The sequence below is a fragment of the Serinus canaria genome, chromosome Z (assembly GCF_022539315.1).
Source record: "Serinus canaria isolate serCan28SL12 chromosome Z, serCan2020, whole genome shotgun sequence".
Taxonomy (NCBI): Eukaryota; Metazoa; Chordata; class Aves; order Passeriformes; family Fringillidae; genus Serinus; species Serinus canaria.
Window position 1 is genome coordinate 27,512,857 of NC_066343.1, and position 16,202 is coordinate 27,529,058.

Sequence of the window (16,202 nt, forward strand, 5' to 3'; positions counted from 1 at the left end):
CAAGGTTATGAACAAGATTGGAGGAGAAAAAGCCAGGATGGGAGGTTTGTTCTAGTCTCATTCCCAGTCATGGTGGTATCCAAATCAACTATTTCTAATTTAGAGTTTACTGATAGCACTCTCAGCTCACAAAGACTGACTAGATTTAAAAAAGTTCTACTTAGCCAGTTAGGAATCCAGCATTATGAAAATAGTTAGGCATCTTGGCAGCCTTTCTGTCTGTATGACTATCAGCCTATAGTCCCAAAAAACCAGACAGAGTTGAGTTAATTTAATCTCTTGTCAGGAATCCAGAAGAGAGAAAAGTAATAGTGATAATCACAGGTGAATTCAGTCGGAAGTACAGAGGAACACAAAGGTTTCTGTGTACTCCTCTTGCAGCATCTCTAGTGTATCCCTCAGTGGAAAATGTCCCTATAATCAATGCCTTTCAGAAATGCCCTTCTTTCAGTCTCCTCAGAAATAAAAAAGGGGGTCACACATACAAACAGATAATAGACACAACAGGTACAATTTTGTTTGTTGGTGTTCAAGAGGGAAATACCTGCCTTTTAAGAGCTGGAGCTCATTAAAGGTGCCATAAGAAGCCAGCTGGTCCATACACACACTTTGCCCATGAAGTCTTATATACCTGACAGAGTATAAATTAGATGTCAAGGTCACAAGCTACAGCACCTGTTTAAGCTGACAAATTTCTGTCTTTAGAGCACAGTAGTTTTGCTGCCAACAGTAGTCTGTATTTCAGTTGGCGGTTTTCCACACAGACAGAATGATGTTCTTATGCTGCAACTGACTTATAAACACATCATGTTAGCAGAGTAATTATAGACTAACACAAGCAAAACAGTTTGCAAAACAATTTTTATACTTCTCAGTGCTAGAAGGTTTCCTTTTATTCCAAAAAATAATTCCAAGTTTAACATATTTCTTAATACTTTCTGGTTTGCATTTTTGAAACAGAAACTTTACAGAGAAAAGCATAAGGTTCATTCATCACAGAAGGATGATACAAAACTCTTACTGACTCTGTCTGCAGGCGTGAATTGCATGCTAAAAGCACATAAAGAATAATGTAAGCAAATATCAGACCAGTAAGACTCAGAATTTCATTACTGGACTGAAATACTAGAATTTAAATTAAAAATATAAACAGCAAAGTGTTCATGAATGGATTCCTTATGTAGAACTGAAAGACTTCTAGCTAAGCTGTCTTTATAAAACTGTGAAAACTCACTTTCGAAGAACAAAAAAGCCAAAACATAAATCCAGCAATGTAGCGTGCAGAATCTTGAGATTAAAGATCTGAAACATAACATGATCTCTACTCAGATAACTTGTTTAGTTTAGGATCTGGAGATGAATGAGCTCCTCCCCCCATTACTGTAATGATCACACCTCACACTCAAGCAAACTCCATCTGGCCAAATTTATCCAAACTACTTACTGTATCTACATGGACAATCTGTTTCATTTTGGACATCATATTTAATAAGGCTTATTTAGAATAGACTTGGCTTAAAATCCTCAAATGTCTTGTGTAAATACCACTTGTGGAATATCGCAGTAGTGTAAAGTTAACAGATGGAGAGCGTCAAATAATGTAACATCTTAGTTAATATTTTTTCTCAGGAGTTCTTTTTTTTTTTTCAGGAATACAGTTTGGGCACATGCCTGTTTAAAAGGCTAATAATCCAAAGTATCTTTCTCTAGTTATCTATCATAATATGGTTTTCACTAGAGTTTCATGGGTCTGCAAATAGCGATGCCATAATATACTGAGTGCATGAAAAGTCCTCAGTACAATATTTGTACCTTTTTTTCTGGATATACACTGCAGGATTTCTAACAGAAAATACTGTACAACTTGTACAGAATATTTCTGATTTATTGCGATCTTCAGGGAGGTTTAGTACATGCCTAAAGTGATTAGAAGCACTTGCAATGGCGGCTGAAGATTCCTTGTGTGAAGACAGTTATTCCCACCACTGTAGGCATGAGTGTAGCATTTCTCAGTTTCCCAGCTCCTTCTCTCTCTCTCTTATTGGTCACAGATAATGCTTTTTCTCAGGACAATGAACAGGAGTGTTTGGCCCTTTTTCTTGGGCTGTCACGTAGCATGACTTGCATCCTCAGCTTTCTGCAGGCTCAATTTATTTGCCTTCCTGGAATATGACAACAGAATTAACTCTGGTGGTCCCTGGAGAGTGCTGACAACATCAAACTGGTCCAGGTGGTGAGCCCTGGCTCCAGCTCGGTGTTTCTATTGGTACTGGAGCCTATCTTCTTTTCAAAGAATCCTAGCTCCTTTTCTTTCTCATTGCCCAGGTTTTCAACAGTTTATGAGACCTCATAGCTTCAGGAGGTGGCATCACTGCAAGAAATTTTCATCTGCATGATCGACTTCTCACCACCAACACCACAGGTCCATCTCTGCTCTTGTGCCTGTGGGACATTGCTCTGTTTCTCTTCCTTTGGGTCAATATTAGATTGCAAGTCCTATTCACTCAACAGTAACGTTCCATCTAAGCCACAGGAAGATTCCTAAATTTCAGGAATTAATGCAGTTTGAAAGCAAGTGTTGCCATTGCTGGGAAGACCAACAAACTCCTGGATTTTTGTGTGTCCTTCTTTGTATCAGGACCCACACAAAAACCCTTTTGGTTCATGATTAGAAGAGGAAAGTAAGAGTGAACAGTAATCTTATTTCATTGCACTGTGGATGACGACCAAACCATAGCAGACTTCCAAAGAAACAGATGGTATTTTTTAATTTGTAGCATATAAGGATGTCTCTTATTAAGAAATTCTGCAACATACAGAAATTCTTGTAAGGAAAACATAAAACTGTATTCAAGTAAAAAGTACAACCTTCCAGGCTGATATTAAAAGCAGAGTGCATGATAGATTGCCTCAAAATAATACATTGGACAATATACCACTAAACATTTAATAGGCATACCAGTCTTTTGTGTAACAGTTCATATACTTACTTTGAACTTAAACACTATTTTTCTTTGAGTTAAATTTGGTTTAAATACCGTTTTTTTTTCTTTAATAGTGAAAATGTTTTTCCACTTTAAATATTTATGCCTATACATATAGCATACAAATAAAAGCTTTGAGTATTTAAATGTGCAGCACAAATGCTGTGTAAATCTCATGCTTCCCTCTTGATGCAACTACATCAGTGGAACAAAGCTGATTTGCAAAGCTGATTTACATTAAATTCAATAATATAAATTTCAGTGTTTAGTTTCAAATGTAAAAATCTTAGGGCTATTGTTTCCATCTCCTCAAACAACCACTGAACTTGTATTAGCTTTATATTGGCTTTAATGAAAATTCAAACAGGTGGCTCTAGATATGGGGATATGGCTGAACTCCAAATGTCATTTCTCAGTCTGGGAAAAGCTAATAATAGGGTCACCTTTACAACCAAGTGACACTGGCTCAGAACTGTTCCATGTCAGTCCTTCAAGCAGTGGCTCAGATATCTAGACATAATCTAACACTCAACCATTGCAGTAGAATATGGGGTCACCTTTTGCCTGTTCATCAGCTATGCTACCAGTTTTCCATCATGCAATGCAAAATTCCCCAGACTCCCATGATACAGCCTTTGCAACTGCTTTCTGCTGTTTTCAGGGCAGCCTCCTTTTCTTTGTACCCTGCTTCTTCTGTGGTTTTTTTTTTTTTTGAGTGAACTCTGATGCTAGATAAGAATGAAAAAATGTGAAGTACTATACACTCTTGAAATTACGAAATTCTCAGTATTAAAGTGTTTTTCTATCTGCAAGACACAGAATCAGAAATAAATATCATGTGCTGGTAATGCAATTGTATGAAAACATTGTTGGAAAGCTGTCCTCAAAATAGTTCTGTCATGGTGTTTTTACATGCATTAACTGTGTAGCCAGTTGCTCAGAACTTATCTTTGTTAGTGAACATCTCATGTTCAGAAGATGAATCAGAGTAGCATGTATGGGTGTCAGCATCTTTCAAATACAATGAATATTGCAAATCACTTATAGCCAGTATTATAATTTTTTTATCTTTACTCTGCAGTGGGAGGAAAAAAGTTACTGTTGTAGGCTGTGACATTAAATACACCTTTCCATGTATGTTCTCTCTCTTGAGCCAAGTGGCAATATGCCCAATTAACTCCTCCAAAGTAAACTCTAAAGGCTCTCTGAGTGTCTCAAAATCCTCTTGGCCCTAACTCACTGTATGGTCCTGTCCACTGCCTTCACATATTGTGTTTAAGTCAATTGACTCTTGGCACTACAGATCTTTCATAGGATTACCCATGGCCTGACTTATGGAGATGCTGAGCATTCACAATATGGATGTTAAGAAAAGAAAAAAGCAAATTCAGGAAAAAAATCTTTAAACTCAGGCCTTTGGTATCTGTGGATCCTTTACCTAGAATCTGAAGCACCAAAGTTGTGTAACCACATTTAAAAGGTCTTATATGCAAGATGGTAACAAGAGTTTTGTCTCTTACACAAGTCTCTTTGCTTGAGGGAAACAAGCAAAAAGCAAGAAACACACCCAAAATAACCTGGAGCATTCTATACAGGCACATTTATCAAAATCACTCTTCTGTCTTACTGTTTAAATGAAATTCTGATGAATATATGTGTGTTCTGCCAGCTTAACTGGTAAAGCTGACTTTGAGGAAAAGGATACAATCATCTTCAAAGTAAATGAATCTTTGCCTGTGCAAGATTGGTGTGTCCATGTATTTCTGGTATAAAGGCTCTTGGGCAGAGGAAGGAGTAAACTCAAGGATGAATCATTTTGGTGAAGTGAAGCAGAACAAAACCTGGAGTAGTTTCTGCAGATTTGCTCATTTCTGTAGCATCTCTACTTGGTTTGGCAAAAACCTTTGTTCTTCTTAATGTCTGCTATGTACCCAAGCTTGACTGTATACTCTGTCTCTCATGACTTTTTTTCTGCTTGTAGCTGTATAAAAAATTAAAGAACTTATTCATCTGTGTACATCCTACCAACTATTTTCACATGGCTAGTCCAGTTAATTGATCCAGCAAGAGTGCACTGTCATGCCTGAAGCAGTCCAGGCTTTAACAGATGCCTTGAACCTCAGCTTCTCCTCTGCTGGCCTTGGATTATTTGTGTACTTGTCATAGGAAACATTAAGCTATTTTTTTTTCCCCTGAGAACTATGCTAATGCAAAAAAAAAAAAAATGCTCGGAAACATTTAGCTTTCTGGAATTTGAAGAGCTCCCAGATCACTGGGAACACCTATCAAAAGGAAAAAAAAGTGTAAAAGCAATTCTGTAAATGCTCTCTGTAGGTGTTTTTTGTTTGTTTGTTTGTTTGTTTGTTTGTTTGTTTGTTTGTTTGTTTGTTTGTTTTTTCTGAGCTGAAAATACTCAGGTTATTCCCACAGAGTAAGAACTGCTGAAAAGCTCAGCAGCCACCGTGGCAGTCAGGCTTCCAAAACGGCTCACTTCTCCTTTTAGACATCAAAATAATGGCACCCTCATTCTTAAAATTATACAGCATCCTGTAGTCAAGATATTTTGAAAATGAAGCTCTATGTATTTTATCTATATGAAAAATTGAAGTTGAATTTTTGTTGTTGCTTTTAAAAGGAAAGACTGAATAAATAAAAGTAAATAAACACCTGAAAAAAAAAAACAAACCTCTTCAGTCTCTGGAAAATCTGTTCTTCAGTGGTGAACATGGGCTTTTCTAATAGTAGGGCATAAGAAAATTCTCATTTCTAGGTTATATTAGTTTCCTACAAATTTGAATGTGCCTTTCATCTTAAATAATTTCCATGTCTTATCCATTATTGGTGCTTGCTTCTGTGGTCTGGTGAATTCACCCTTTGGAGATGGGTCACTCTCAGAAATGTCAAAAAAGCTAAACAAAATGTAGACAACTGAACCCAGAGTTTGAGGCAAATATTTTTCCAGATAAAAATAGCTGTTGTATCCTCCAATAATGATAATAGAAGAGGAAAAATGTACTATCACAGCTAGCCATGGTTTATTTTTTTTTAATCTTATACTGTTAGTTTTCCAAGAGAGTGGGCAGTAGCTAAACACTAGATACACATCTCTGCCTAAATACTTAAGCAGTTCTATTCCGAGGCCACAATAGCCCTGGCACATCTTCACTTTTATTAGTGGAAGCTGGGTAATATTTTTTTACAAACAGAGCATCACAGGAAATTCTAAAGCTAGAGCTTCAAACTCAGGAATGAAGCTTTATATACAGAAGAACCAGTGTAATTAGAACCAGTAGTATTATCAGAATCAAATATCCTTGCCCAATATTTTCAAGACTGCAGTGATCTGCCAGATTACTGGCCACCTACGGACCACTGATTCACCTGTGGATTCAGGCACTTCAATTTCCTCTGTCCTCTTTTATCATAGTACTATTGCTCAACATGTGGCTGTAAGCTCTTGGCTTGGTGAAAGATTTTCTTTTGGTAATAGTGTCATGTAATAGTTACAAAACTTAAATCCACCCCTCTATATCCTGGCCCAAACATCTGAACAGAAATTCAGCTGTGGAATTTGTGTGTCTGGCTGTGTAATTACAAAAAAAAAAAAAAAAACCCAAAAAAAAACGAACAAAAAAACCCCACCAAAACCCAAGAAAAATCACTGTGAAATTGTATGTATTTCTAGTTTTCCCTCACTTGTGAGAACGCATCTCCCAGCTATTGCACCATCAACCTGACAAGAAAAAGGAACATGGCAAAATATTGCTGTCATCAGCTTAACCCAACATTTTCTTTTGAGCAGAAACAGCACCATTACCGAATTGCCAGGATGATTCCATTATTTCGGGGATATCAGAAGAAGGTCATCTTCTCAGAGTCCTGTGAGTGCTCACAAGCCTGCAAACCTTGGCCCAGGAGCCCCATTTCTACACCCTCAGAACTGCATGTTGGGGAGGACACAGCTGTCACTGGGATTGCCATAGGCTTCCATGCCTGAGGAAGCACAGCTCCTACTGCTTCTGGACAATACAAGTTCCGGCCATTTGAGTTTTTTTTTCTTCAGAATTAACATGGAATTTCACTCACTGCTTTGTTTAGAAGAAATGTGAAATTATTGCTTAAAAACTAAGTAAAATAGCTATCTTAATGGAGCATCAAAATATCAAGTTATCAGAAAATAATTAGATGCACCACAGTTTTGGAACTTACAAGAAGGTTATGTGTTTATACATAAGGCCTCACCTGGACACATGTGGGATTACTTTTGCAAGTAAATGGAGGTAACAGGTAGTAATATTCTGGAGAATGACTAAGCTCCTGTTATATGGAGAAGCAGAGAAGAAGTAAAGCAATGCAAATTTCCATTCTTCTCCTATTCAGAGAATCACTAGTGTTAAACATAGAATTTTGCTGGATTTTACAAAGAAAGGGAAAAATTTAAAAAATCCTCCAAGAATGCTTAAGAACAGCATCTTCTTTCTTTTAAGATTAAGAACACAACTTTCCACTGAATAATATTGCTGCAGTTGTTCAAGAGCCAACTACAGTGCATTAATTTATAATAGCAGCTTATTCATGATACTTTGCAAACAAATGAAAATGCAGACATTCCACTTATGTGAGGCTCTTGCTGTATTGTTCCTTACAGACATGCATTCACATTCAACAGAGCCACAGAGAACATGTTTGAACAAGAGGTCAGACAAATTTATGGAAAGGTATGAAAATTTTTTTATTACTTATGCAGTGCCACATGCATTCTCAAAGACTTTCTGTCAGTGAAGAATAAATTATGAAAACAGAAAACAATGTCCTTTGGCTCAAAGACTTTCCTGCTTCAAAGTGCTAGAGTATGGCACACTGAATATGCAGCTGAGGCATATTTGGGAGGGCTTTTTAGTGAATAGGTCAAAAAAATACTATGAAAAAAATAATGTTCAAATTACCTAAATCCTAGAGGTAAACTCACGTTTTCTGTAGTGAATTTTCCAGCGCATACTGAAGTTTTAAAAGTCTGAAGGCCATTTTTGACACAGCCCTTACAGAGAGAGCAGACATGTCTACTTGGTGAAATGGAAAATATTTATTCACAATCTTTCCCCTGTTCCCTTAGCCCACCCTTGCATATTTAGTCTTTCAGATTAATTTGAAATCTCCCACCTTCCTAAGTGGGAGTAACCTTTGTCCAGTCATTACTGGTAATCAGGAAGGTTTTTTCAAGCTTTTAAACAACCTGTCTGTCTTCTCCCAGAGTTTCTCAGACTTTGTTTAGAAAAAGACTCTTTTCCTCACTGGATCCAGCTCTGTGGGCCACAGATTTCTCTGCTGGGCAGACTCATGGCAAAGAGCACACTTGAGCCAGAGGGTGTGCTTGACCTTTTCCTCCTCCAAGAGTTTAACCCAAATAAATAACCTGGTAGGTCAAGCATTCATGTCCGGCTGATACAAGTATATGTCCAGGAAATCTCCTTTCCCTACTTTCCTGGTAATTGTTACTATGTTGTGAGGGCAAATTCTGATACTTCTGTGTCAGAATCAGAGTAAAGGCAAGGGGAGCTGTATAAGGAGAAGAAAATACTGATTTGGATAGGGATTATTTTAGTCTTATCCCAGTTCAAGGCCTAATAAACTTTGTTTTTTCATAATGAGAGTATTTATGTCTTCATTTACTCCATACCAGTTCATTTTTATCTTTGTGAGCTATATGGCAAAACAAGTCATACTCTGGTCCATAACTAATCCAGAAACGAAAACAAGTTGTAATCGGAAAGAAAACTCTATAACTTCAAAGTTATGGAACCTACAACTTGATCTTGAAATAAAATTTCACATATGAATAGCCCAAAAGAACTTAAAAGACTGTATCTTAAAACAAAATTATAAACCAGGTATATCCCTTTATGATCATTCAGTGTACAAATTAGTTAAAAACCTTTAAAAACCATATTTTGCAAAAACCTATTTTGCAAAATATGACAAAAATTCTTCAAATCAGTTGCATGCTATCCCAGCAGAAGTTGGACTTGAAGTTTCGGAGAAAGAAAGAGGATCTTCTTCGACATATCTGAAGTTCTAGACAAAAGTAAACCCATTTTTTCTTAAATTAGGGAAATTAAATGTCTGATCTGTGGGACAGTCATTGAATGCCAGAAGCCTTAATGGATTTGAATGAGGTCTTTGGTGTGCAAATGACATAATCCTTCAAAAATGCAATGTCCATCATATTTATCATTTAGATTATTAGTCTCAATATGATTTACAATCATTTTTTTCTCTATTTTCACATCTATACATTTGGCAATATATATTCCCCTGAGAGAGATTATTCCTGCATCAGTAACTTCTAGAAGCAACAACAAAACACCAAAGCTCACAACATTGGGGTTTTAGGGCAACATCATTCGCATGAGTGATAACTAGGATCAACTAATTCCAGCTTGTCATTATATCTTACTAATAGAAGTAAAGAGGTAATAATTAGCATCTAAAATCAAGACTCTTGTTAGCATTTTCTAGACTTTTGTTTCTTATCAAAAGCAATACCTGAATTGCTGGGAAAAAATCAGTGTTGTTTATTTTCTTACAGGAGTGTCAAGAGGAAAACTGTGAGCAGCAGAATATTTCATCCCACTTTTGTTGTTCAAGATTCAAGATTCAAATTCTAAAAGAATATGAGAACACAGATAGGAAAGAATGATAGGTATTATTTAAAAGCTGGAACCAAAGGCTAAAAACTAGGGAAGAAAATATTGATATTGGGATACACAATATTAAACACAGAATATTTTATCTAATGCTGTAAGGCAGAAGTTAAGGACTCTTCCTCTCTTTCTGGGTTTGAGTGTGAGCGTCTCTCTCTTAGCAGGCTTTAGCCTTGTAATATTTTTTTTTAAACTTTTGTAGTAAAAGGTATGAGGTCACAAAAATACATATGATATCATAGGCTCTGAAGAGCTAAAAAAGCCACTGTCTGATGCACTTTTTGATAACTTTACATTCCTTCTCTGTTTTCCTAACTGAAATTTTCTGGGGAGTGGAAGGGAATAAATAATTCCTTCAAGCAGGGATGTTTTAGAAACTGCTATTATCTAGTATTTTCTATCAGACAAAGATGTTAGTTCTTATTTGGTGTTATTTGTGTGACTTTCCCTCAACATCACTTGAATGATGCTTCTTAATTTCCTGTAGCAGTAGATTTGCAAAATGCAAGGAAGAACCGCATATGTCATGGAACCAGTCAGCACCACCTTTGGAAGAAGTTCCTGGACAAGTAGTATGACGATATTTTACTTCTTGCCACAGTCTGTAGTAATGAGCTATGTGCGAATACTTCAGAGATTTGCAGGCAGGTACATGTTAGGTGACATTAGGTGATCAACATTGCCTTCTGTTCACTGAGAAACAGGTTATTGCTTAAGAGCTCCTGAAAAAGCTGGGACTAGGGAGAGTCTGGTAGAAAACTACATTTTATCTGTGTCTACTGAATTTAATATCAAAATCAAAGTGACAGCTCCTTGTAGCAAGACTGCATTTTCTAAAGAACTTGAAAACAAAAAAAGGCTACAGTTAAAATTCTTTACATCACTTCAACAGTGTCAGGCCAAATGAAAACTAATGGGAAAAAAATGTGGTCTTTCCCAGTATTTTCTCAAAGCATTTTAGAGATTCTGTTCTGTGACAGACACTCAAAAAATGTCTGTTCTTTGTTACGCACCTCATGTGAGGTTTCAGGGCAAGATTGCCATGAACCAATAAATATCTGTGGCAGAGAATAATACCACATCAAGGACACCCCTGTTAGCGTAACAGAGTTACAGCAATCAGCTTTTTAACAGAGCTGATTAACTTGCAGAGAATACTGCCACAGTGCTGCTCCTTGTTCTTGGTCCACATACAAACACCTAGAGCATCTTTGTAAAACAACATACACAGACTTAAATTTTAGAGATGACTGAAATGGGAGTCAAGACAGAAGTGAAAAAAAAGGGATAATTTTAACAAAACTAGTATTTGGAAAGACAAGAATATACACAGTATTGTGCCCTAGCTTCAGGGCACTTCAGCCACTAAATAGCAGCGGTCTCCTAAATGTTGTTACTTGCCAGTGAGATTGATAATACATGAATTTTCAGTGTTTACGGTGAGCTCTGCAAGCTTGTTCTTGTTGTGCCCCCAACTCCAGGTTCATATTGCACCATGCTTTCTTTTTAGTCACATTCTCCCGACAAATTAAGGTTTTATAAAGTGCTTTACAGTGATGCAAGGCTGTAAATTCAAAGCACAAACTATCACACGCTGACTTCTACAAGCTGACAAGCCCTGAGATTTCTGGAAAAATAATTGACTATCACACCAGGTATTTTGAAACTTCTTTAAGTAGGGTTTGAAAGCTTAAAAACCAAATTCAAAAATGATACGCGGTAGGTAAGAAAGCATAGGTTTAGTTTTAACTTTTCTGAGACATGGAAATAATTTGAAATATTTTAGATTTTAACAGTAATATTTTTCCTGTAATTTTCAGAGGTAGCAAGGCCTCAATATATAAAAGAATATTGATGTCTTGGTCATCCATTTGACCACTATGAAAAAAATCTACTTGAGTGGCACTGGGTTTTTTCTGCCATTGAGCTAAGTAACTAATGTGTGCACCCTCTCTTTTTGCACTGCAGATCTGTACACCAGGACTTGTAATAATCTCTCTCAATAAGCACAAATAGTACAACAATCTAGAACAAGGCCATTCTGCTTGCTGTTGATCTTTTGGTAGGATATTTGGGTTTAAAAACCCAATTTATTTAATATTTCATATTATACCAGGCATAGTGGATGGCCAGTCAATGGAAAACTAACTTGGGAACGTTTCAAGTCCCATACTCCTATACTGTATACTTCTGTTGTGTTGAGTGGTTGAGAGAACATGAGGTTTGTTTTTTCCTAGCTGCATCTAGATTAATAAATAATAAGAATTAGTTCAGGATATCATCTGTTCTTCAAATAAACCTAGAAGAAGTTCTGGAAACAGTAGAGCTGAACAGATTTACATTGACAAATGTATCCATCAGATGCTTGTGGACTTCTCCCTATGAAGGTACACCGACAGTCACACCAGAGCCTTTTGCTGCACAACAGTAGTTTGGCTGTATGCTTGCATATTTCTTAAATACTGGGTGAAACATCATTTTTTGGCATTTTCATTATAGCAAAAAGACAAAGAGAGGAAAATGAAGGGACTAGACAGTATGCTCTCTGGACACAAGGAATTTTAATATTGCAGAAACTGCTTTTTCATTAACATTCAGAGAAAACAGAGAAGTTAGGACATTTGTGTAGAGGTAGACACTGAGTTCTTGAGAAAGTACTTCACTTAATTACAGCAGTATTATTAAGTTAGAGATTTAAAAATAATGTAATTTATTTTATTAGTATGGAACTTGCTGCAAAGATCATTTAAATGTAAAATCAAACTAAGTTGTCAGAACAATATTTTCAAGTAATTTCAAACTTTTAACATCTGGGTACTGTAAGATATTAATATGTTTTCTTTAGAAGGATGCAGCACTTCAAGGAGATGTTAATATCTGGGTCTTTTCCTCTGGAAAAAAAATTTCTTTTCTCAATCCAGTTTTGAAATCTTTTTTAATAACTTGCATTATTTTGTAATTAAGAGACACCTTTAACAAGAGAAAATCCATATTAAAAAATTTCAAAATTTAAACTCCTTTTTTCCTCAAATATAAGTTTTTTTGTTAAGCCTACAAAAGGACATTCATATACACTGATGCTGCCTTTGAATGTCACTAGCTATAATTTCAACAATTTTCTTTGCTTTTTCCATATTTTATAAAAAAAAATAAAATCAGCATGAGTTTTTTTCTGCTGTAACTGAAATGATTCAGCTCAGTCAAGGGATAACCAAGCAATTTAAATAGCTGTGCACTCATTATTATGCATGCTTTTCTTTACAGAGGTGCGATGTGTTCCTGCTCATTTGCCAGGAGACCAGTAATTTATTACCATGAGTTTAAATTACCATACTATCTTACTGCTCGCATTCTCTGCAAAACAATTGGACTGCAGTGGGCTTTTAACACATGTATTCACAGCATGAATGGGAGCTGGGCGCTGGGTGTGAGGATGAGCACTTGACCAAGAAGTTGTCAAATCTTCGGTCTTCTGACAACCTCAAAGGATCTCAGCTGAATGCAGAATTACTTTTAAAAGAGGAGAACAAGGAAATTCCGTTAAGTAAAATGTATGGTAATGTATGGTAAACACCACTGAAATCATAATCAAGGCAGCAAGTAATCCTACTTGGTAAGTTAGCCTCTAACAGATTTTGACAGAAATTTACATTCTTTATGCCTGACAGGCAGACTGAATAAACTAATATCAGACTGCAATGGATGAAAGAAGACTGCACAAGATTAGAGGGAATGGTTGTGGGGCCAATAAATCCTGCATCTGAAAAAGTTTTGAATAGAACAGGCAGTATTTGTGATGTCACTTACTTGACTTACTTGTCAAGCCACCAAACCAAAATACCAAAATCCAAATTATGAATTGTTTCTTCTGAGGAACGCTGGAGAACTTAATAACTAGCATGACTGATTTGGCACTGAAAAGTCATTTGTTGCAGCAAAACTGAACTCTTTTTTTGCTTCAATTTTTTTCTTTCACTAAGAGACTTCACCTTCTTTTAAAGAAGACATTCCTAGGAGATCCTCTAGAACAATGATCTTTATACTGTCTCTTAGAACTCTAGCACTGTGCAGCATATATCTTACTACAGCATAGAGTAGGAAAAAACTTAGTACATTTTGCAGTTTTACTTTGCTATTTTTGTCAGTAAAGCACCAGGTTAATGAAATGTATTTAAAAAAAAGCTATAGTATTAAGAAAAGGTAACTGTAAGAGAAAGACTAAGTCAAAATAAATTTTGAGGATAGAAAGAACAGTTACTCGTGTTTTTAAATAATTTAAACACTTTTATGTACTTCTTAGGTGGCTTTTCTTTGTATGAGGGAATGTAAAACCTCTGAGAAATAAGAGTTAATAATAATGAAAAAAATAGAAGTGTATTGAGCTTTATGTCAGAACTGCAGTACAGAGAAGAACATCATAAAGAAAGCTATCTACAGAATGGACAGATCAAGTGTGCTGAAGTTTTGCATGAGACCATTTTGAATCTGTTACATGCAACATTACACACAGGAGGATCTAAATGGCTAAGAAATAAGGCAGCATAGCAATACTTTGCATTTAGTCATGCTTATTTCCCTGACAAGAGCAAACTCAAACTATTTCTGTGCAAGATTTTGAGACCAGAGTCTTGGGAGATATATTGGACTCCATTTTGGATACACATCAACAATTATGTCACACTAGTAACAGCCACAAAAATCCATGCTTTGAATGGTGATTTTTAGACTAGAATTAATTGTCCTGGCTTTGCAATGTTGGTAGCTAAAGAAATAATAATTTTAGTGCTACTTTGAAAATTTTTTGTTCCTGTCACTTATATTTTAAAGCACAGTGAGCCAGCATATCATTGTATTGTAAATTGTACTTTAGAGGCTGCATTTCAACAACCGGAGAACATCACTTACCTATTCATTGAACAGACACAAATACAAAAATAAGCCATCTGAAATGCAGAAATCACAGAGTTTCAGTGTTTTTTTGGGATTCTATATTATTGTTTCAGTATGTGAATGAACACTGTCATTTTTATTCCTTTAGAATTCTGAGATCTAGTTTGAGTCTAAGGACACTGAGGAAAAGGTTGAGTTATGCCTCCATCCCCGTCTAAAATCTGACCACTATAGAGTTGGAGAACAACATTCATTCTTTCCAGTGGGAGTTTCATAAGACATCTTCATATACATGTAGAGAGGAGGCTGTTTAGCTGGATCAGCCTGGATTTAACTTCAGCTACAATAGCTGAATGTTATAAAATTACAGGATGGAGTTTCTAATGGAATCAGGAATTCTTGGACCATTTTGCTTTCAGCTTAGCATAAGTAGCCTAATGTGCAGGGGGCATTTCCTGACCTCCTGCAGGACTCTAAGCAGATTTTATTTCATTAAACGGTACCTTTACAGGTATTCTAGCTAAATGACCCACATAATTAATTCAGTGTAGCCTCCCTCTGAGGAGAGAGAGAATTATTTTATACATGGATACTGTGATATCAATTAAGTAATCATGATAGTTAAGGCAACACATGAAGTTAGATTAATTTTTTTAAAAATGTTTTCTTCAGCCTTCTGAATCATGTACTAAATCTACCAGTCCATAATTTCCATCTGTGCTTTGGCTATACAAACAAACCTCTGAAGCAGAACACACAGAACAATGTATCATTGCAATAGTTCCATATTTAGGAAACCACTTGTTTCTGGGCTGCATTCTGGAGCACTGAGTTTCAATGTTGCTACATAAATTTATTCAAATTCAGGCTTGGGAACCCTGAAACTGTTCAGTTTCCTTGAGTGCTCCATTTGTATATTCTACAGATAAATAGTCTCAGGAGTTTTCACAAGACACAGAAAACCAAACAAAACCAGACAGATGTCTTTAAGTCAATGCAAGAAAAATTTTTAAATGTAAATAGCATATAAACACGTGCACAAGGCCTCAGTCTTGACTTCAGTAACATTTGAGCGCATGGACTACATTCTAGCAATTTTTACCTAAGATTTCTTTCCTTCTTCCTTACCTAGAGTAATTGAAGACCAAATTGTTATAAAGTAGCCTTAATTTGGAAGCATTTATAGAGGCAGACATATCAATATCTTGGAGATGCTGAGGTTTTACTGCCAGGTGTAGGATAAGAGGTGGCCCAGATGAATAACACTGCAGTAGAAATTAAATCAGACTGAATATTTCGTAATGGTCTCAGGAGATTAAGCACTTGGCACTAGTCTCAGTCGTTTTGGCACTCTCACATGCTTATATCCCATTAAAAATGCCTTAAAGGGTTTGATCACCATAAAAGTTTTCAACCTCACAGAAATAATAGACTTAATCAAAGCAAGGATAGCAAGCCTACATAAAATTACAGAAAAGTACTAGGGAAAAAAAACACAGTTGTTAATAACTCCACAGCTCTGATAACATCCATGTCGTGGTAATCCATCATTCTTGATTCAGTATGCATTCCCTTTAATGCATAAAGACAAGGTAGTCTTGTTTTTTCGGACCATAGCTTTGCAAAA